The 7,067-nt window shown below is 37.4% G+C and overlaps 1 pseudogene; it reads left to right on the top strand.

Annotated features, from left to right (window-relative positions):
* The first annotated feature begins 5,804 nt into the window (after nt 1–5,804).
* Nucleotides 5,805–5,959, top strand: LOC145291757 (U2 spliceosomal RNA; annotated as a pseudogene).
* Nucleotides 5,960–7,067: the final 1,108 nt, after the last annotated feature.

Raw genomic sequence — 7,067 nt, 5'->3', positions numbered from 1 at the left:
GCCTAAGAGAAGCTCCATGTCTTAACAAACTTCTAGGACTAACCTTTACTCCTGATCTGAAATGGAACACATACATCAAATCTGTTTCCAAGATCGCTGAAAAAATAGTCGGATTACTCTACCGCTCCAGTGGGTATCTCACTGCTGACGCAATCCTTTATCTGTATGCGAATCAGATACGCTCTAAAATGGGGTACTGTTGCCACATGTGAGCAGGATCTCCTCGGCGCGCCCTATTCAGCCGTGACAGAATTCAAAACCATCTTTGAAACCTAGTAGGTGATGTCTTTTTTCTCTTCCCTGCAACCTCTTTTCAACGTAAAAGACGTTGCGAGCCTGTCTCTTTTCTATCTTATTTTCGTGGCAAGTATTCGACTAAACAACTATGCCCCTCCCCTCTTGCCAAACTTCCACGAAAAACACTCGACTGGCTACAGCCACTATATACGAATTCCCCTACTCTATCTGTGCCCTAATCTAAACGCAGATTCCATGAAAAAAGCTCTTTTCCCAGAACTGGCCGTCTGTAGAAAACTGTTCCGCTGGCCTGCTTCCTTGTTGAATGCAATATGATAGCCTACAAATTTAATGCAAACAAGTTCATAAATAATCAAATTCCACCCAATGTATACCATTAACGATTACTACACTACAAACTTATATTCATCAACATTTATCCTCGAGTAACCTTAATGCCCTGATAAGTAGTGACTCACAAGTAAAAAAAAAAAAGCAAACTTTATTTTTATTTTTTAATGTGGGGGCAATATTGTTTCCTCAAAAGAACACTCTTAATAGGAACTTAAATAAAAATTGCTTCAGTATAGATAGAATTTTGCACCAATATGCGAGTGCACAAATGATAACGTTTACTATTAAAACAGATACTACATTTTGCTCCTGCGTTTACCTTGTGCAAGTGTTAATAAAAGAAACCATGCAATTCGAAATTGGAACAGTTTACACAAAGGGAAATGCGCGGAAAATTACGACGAAGGGAAATTTTAAGAGGGCCTTTTTATACAGCGTGGAACGATAAATTTGTCGCCTTGAAGAAAACAACACGAGTTTTATTTTAAAACTTTTACTGATAAAATCAATTCATGTAACTTGATTATGAAGTAGGGCTGACGTCTATTCAATGTAGCCGCCTTCAGCCTCAATCACCGCCTCGATACGAGTCCGGAACTGAGAGTATGCCGTTTCCGCAAGTGCTGGGAGGAGCTCGGCGAATACGCGGCGGATGGCGAAGGTCGGGCTGGGTTTGGTGTAGTAGAATGTCATGTTGGTGATGTTCTCGACATATGACCAAACGAATTAGTCCAGCGGGTTCAGGTGAGGGAGAGGAGGGCGCAGTAAGAGAAGGGCACAAAGCTGTAGGACGCCTTCTGAAGCCACACACAGAGTCTGCCAGCGGCTATGTGATTGCACTAGGAGATGGCACCCTCTTCCGCACATCGAGGTACATTTTGGTGTTGATTATCAAGACGACTTCGAAAATCTGAGGTGGTATGATGTGGTCCTAACTTGAAAGCATACCAAAAACCCTACCAAAAACCCTACCAAAAACCCTACCAAAAACCATACCAAAAACCATAACCGTGGCCACAAATGTTGTTGAGCTGTACCCTCAAGCGTTGAACCGTCAAGATTTGCATTTTGAGGGTGCTGGCAATGGTCCTGTTGTCATAACTTGGATCGGTAGAGAGCATGAGTTGTACAGCGACACATTCCTGATCTCGCTCGTTGGACATTGTGCCACTTTCAGACATAATAGAAGCCTTCTATCGCTCTACTGGCCAACTAATAGATGGTCTGCAACCCCCCCCCCAAAAAAAAGAAAACCGGTTTTGATCAAACGAAAATGGAATCATGTCGTCTTTTCAAGGGACACAATTTTATCATTCAACTATGTATACTTTTGGATTTTGACATTTTTTCCCCCCAAAGAAATCACCACTTACTGAGGCCCAAAGGCCACAAGAATAAGACTTAATGATTGTAGAGTGGTGGAAATGGAGTATCAATTGACTATTTAAGAGGACGTCTCAACAAGAATTTGTTTACTTTGGACTTGAAGATGATTGTGTTGTAGTCAGTGTGAAAGCAGGCTTGCGCAACAGTTCCACATGCGGACAGTTCTAGAAAAGAAAGTTTGTCCATGGAACTTGCGTGTAGATTTAAGCACAGATAGATAGTGTGAGGGGGATGGGGGAATTGTTGATAATGGTCATAACTAGACGAGTGCTTTTTGTGAAAGTTTGGCAAGGGGAAATATAGATTGAAACTTCGAAGTATTTGAACTATGAACACTATTATGTATTTTATATAATCAGCTTGTTTTTGTTTTGTTCTTAAAAAATTAAGTTTTGTTTATTGGAAGCGAATCTAGTACATAAAGGGATCCTTCACTAGAATGTGTTTCGACGTACATGATAATTCTTTGTTTCTCTCGATTCTAATTATTAGAAAATACTGTATCAGTTCCATTTATCAGGACAGAATAATTGCGATTACATTCACTATAAACTATGATAATTAGAATTGATAAAGTTGATTTGCTGATGAGGTTGGTTGGTTGTTTTTATTTTACGGCATATCAACACTTTTCGGGTTATTTAATGCCGAATCCAAAGATTTTTAAGAAAAAATTTTTAATAGAATATATTTGTTGTTTTCAAGTCGGTTTCTATTTAACCCATAGTTGTGACCCTAACAGGTACTACCACTCCGGGTCAGAGTGGACCTGGGAGCAATGGTAATTAAAGGGTGGCTCCACACTCCCTAAAGCCCGCAAACTGGGGCCTCACCACTGGATATAGTTTAAGTTCATATCCAGGACCTTGCTGATGAAAGTTTTATTCTGATGTAATAGCGACAATAACGATTATCGGAACGTCCGTACATAAAAAATAAATATATTTAAAAATTTTTTTTTTAATTCTTTGAAGAAGGTCAAAGGATGGCCGAGACGTCACTGTCTTTGTCAAGGAACGGAATATAGAAATACTCAAAAACAAGGTCTATGAAGATGAGGAGAAAAGTCCGCAAAAAATGTATACACAAATTATGAAGCCTCGTCTCGCAGGATTCCCCGTTCCAAATATTAAACAAAAAAAAAAAAAAAAAATAGAAAAAAAATATACAATACCAATAGCTACGAACCCAACAGTAAAAGGTCAGATGAGAACACAAAATTGGATTTATAAGACCATAAAATCCCATCTTGTACGTTCTTCGGGACCCGTCGTGTGTTGAGTCTCTACAGTTCCAGTTACGCATTTTCCGAAGCAATCGGTTTCAATATTACCCAAGTAGTGGTGAGACCATAACTATGAAAGGCAGAGATTATTGGGGATACTGTTACAAAAACTGCAATAAATAACCTTGTTTAATCTATAAATATTTATTCACACATGCGCACACGTGCATTTTAAGTCGACTACGCTTGACAAGTTCAAATTATTTTTTAAATTTTGCACCCGAGCGGCTATTTTCACCGGCTAAATTCCAATTCTGACTTGTTCCACGGATTCAAATCCTTTATATATCAATTTTCAAGACTGTAGACAAAACATTGACGAAGGAGTTTGGTAGCGACCGTTCCCCAGAATGACAGGCAGACAAACAGACAAACAGACAAGGTCACTTATTGTACATAATGGTACGTAATAAAATAAAATAAATGAATCTATTTACAATTTTAGTTCTTTTTTTTTTTAATCTGCTGTGTGAGTCAACTTCTGATTTTTTAAATTCTTACTTAAGAGTGCAGGAACAATAACACGTTTGCAAGAACATGTATCTCGATGCCCCGATTCACTCAAGGCCAGGCAAATTGTCCTCTCTACACGTATAGGCACACCATACCCGAACTATAATCGTCACATCTATCTTCAACACAACAAATCTGACAACGCACAGCAATAGCTACAAACCCATTTTGTGTGCCTAAGTAAGGACGGTGCAAAAAAAAAAAAAAAAAAAAAAACAAAAACACACACACACACACACACACACACACACACACACACACACACACACACACACACACACACACACACACAAAAAAAAAAAATTTCTCCCGTCCTCGGCTGGTTCGCAGTCGCCATTTCCACCAGCATCACCATCACTTCGAACGCCTCGCACTTACCCCCACCCCCACCCACATTCTAGACAGCATTTCTCCGCTACGACATTTACTAATGCACCCCGGAGGCCATCACTATTCTCTACCTACTGCCATCACTTTACTTGTCAGCTGTGGAGGAGAGGAATTGTTGACCTCGGCGAATGTGGCGTAGTCGTGGGTGTATGAAAGTGCTTGATGATGTTAAGACGGTCTCTTTAATAATGTTATTGTGCAGATGAGTAAAAATATTAGCTCCGTCGGGGATTCGGTTGGGGTGGTACTTGTGGTGGATTGCCCCCCAAGCCACTAGGATGGTGGTGGTAGGGCGATGGGTGGAAAGATAATACTGCGATGGAAATAATTCCGTTTGCTTTTTACTCAATCCGCACCAAATATGGTATTGCTTCGAATTATGCTTATAAGTATGAGCTTTAGCTAATTCACAAAGACGTATATGCATATCATAATATTAACATACACACACGAACATACACGCTCACACATACGATATAGGCTAATACATAATACTAATAAAACAAAGCACGTGCTATCTAACATGTTGTACCTGATCATCATACGCGCTTAATGGAAACTTCTCTAATCACATGTTCTGGTGCTACCAGGTAAGGCTGTCTGAAGATACTGGTTTTGGGGACTAAAAATGCCTTAAACATTGATGTTATTTTTTCCTTTTAAAACGCAAAATTCAATCATGTTCTGTAAAGGAAAAAAGCAAAAACAAGTTTCTCCTTACGAAAAAACAAAAACAAAACAAAAAACAACGACAAAAAAACAAAACAAAACAAAACAAAACAAAAAAAAAACACGAATAAATTCATGAAATATGAAATAAATTGCTCAAATGACTGGATTCGGCAATGAATAACGAGAAAACTGCTAATATGTCGTAAAACAAACCAACCAAACAGCATGAATAAATATTTGATGACTAGCAGGACCCGTGGAAATTTCACGTTTAGGAGAATAAATCAAAATGTATTTTCTCTCTCCCTGCGTCGGTAACAGATGTTCGATGTTAAAGGGGACTGAAAATGTTTGTGATCACAGAAAAAAAAAATATCGATTGCCTTAATGCTTGATTCATAAATTAAACTTTCTTAATTAAAATATTATTGCAATTAAATTAGAAATCTTCATAAAATATTTTTATTCTCCTAATGTTTAGAAATGCCGTGATGCAACGGATCAAGTATGTTTAATTCTACGTGAGAATCTTCTGGAGGTTGCTGGTTCAATCCTTAGTACAGTCGATTTGTAGAATATAATTAAGAAATACTTAAGATTTGTACTTGGTGATGCTAACAAAATTTTGAAATTTAAAGTAAACTATTTCAATGTCGTTTCGTCATTAAATGATTATTTGAACCAAATTGTTATACAACTGAAACTGATTGGTGTAACTATAATGTTTTTTCAACTAATAGGACCCACGGAAATTCCACGGAATGAGAAATATATTTAATCAACTAATACGTTTTAATAAAGCTGATATTCTAGGTTGCACAAAAAGTTAGAAAAAAGCAATAAACGCAGAAAACATGGATTTATTTACATTTCTATAAAAGCGATGTCCATTGTATTTTAAATATAGAACTGATCCAAATGAGATAATAAGATTATGATACATAGTTCAATAAAATAATAGTTACATTTTTTTTCTTGGCCTTTTGGTCAAGATCAAAGTGTAGTATCTGTTCTGGCAGATATTGCAAGCTATGACTAGCAAAGACCAGATGTGGGGGCAACCCCACATGCCTGACCTTAAACCAGCTCCCATTTCCCACCTCTCGGGAGCTGGTCCCCTTTTTCCCTTCCCCCTCCCTTCACTCCTCACATTAAAAATTGGCCTTGTGCCTAATTTGCTCGGTGGGGGAGCAAATAAATACCATCTGTTCTTCAGATGCTGCACTTCCATTTCTTGTTCTTTTTCGGTGGAGGAGAAATCCTTCACGACTGAGACAATTTTTATTTTTGTACCTTTTCTCCACGTTAAAAAACGACCCTGGTGTCTAACTCTGTCCCGTGGGGAGGCATAGTAAATAGGTACATTATGAGAGACGATCTTTAATTTGTTGGTAATTTTTACTGGCTCTATTCCAGATCACATAACTATTGTCTATTAAAACCAATGTCCATCTAAATGTTGGTAATTTTTACTGGCTCTATTCCAGATCACATAACTATTGTCTATTAAAACCAATGTCCATCTAAATGTTGGTAATTTTTACTGGCTCTCTTCCAGATCACATAACTATTGTCTATTAAAACCAATGTCCATCTACATGTTGGTAATTTTTACTGGCTCTCTTCCAGATCACATAAATATTGTCTATTAAAACCAATGTCCATCTAAATGTTGGTAATTTTTACTGGCTCTCTTCCAGATCACATAACTATTGTCTATTAAAACCAATGTCCATCTAAATGTTGGTAATTTTTACTGGCTCTCTTCCAGATCACATAAATATTGTCTATTAAAACCAATGTCCATCTAAATGTTGGTAATTTTTACTGGCTCTCTTCCAGATCACATAACTATTGTCTATTAAAACCAATGTCCATCTAAATGTTGGTAATTTTTACTGGCTCTCTTCCAGATCACATAAATATTGTCTATTAAAACCAATGTCCATCTAAATGTTGGTAATTTTTACTGGCTCTCTTCCAGATCACATAACTATTGTCTATTAAAACCAATGTCCATCTAAATGTTGGTAATTTTTACTGGCTCTCTTCCAGATCACATAAATATTGTCTATTAAAACCAATGTCCATCTAAATGTTGGTAATTTTTACTGGCTCTCTTCCAGATCACATAACTATTGTCTATTAAAACCAATGTCCATCTAAATGTTGGTAATTTTTACTGGCTCTCTTCCAGATCACATAAATATTGTCTATTAAAACCAATGTC

The sequence above is a fragment of the Euprymna scolopes genome, chromosome 12 (genome assembly GCF_053919585.1).
Source record: "Euprymna scolopes isolate OS-2025 chromosome 12, ASM5391958v1, whole genome shotgun sequence".
NCBI lineage: Eukaryota > Metazoa > Mollusca > Cephalopoda > Sepiida > Sepiolidae > Euprymna > Euprymna scolopes.
Note: the sequence above shows the minus strand (reverse complement) of the source record. Positions and strands in the feature narration are given on the sequence as shown.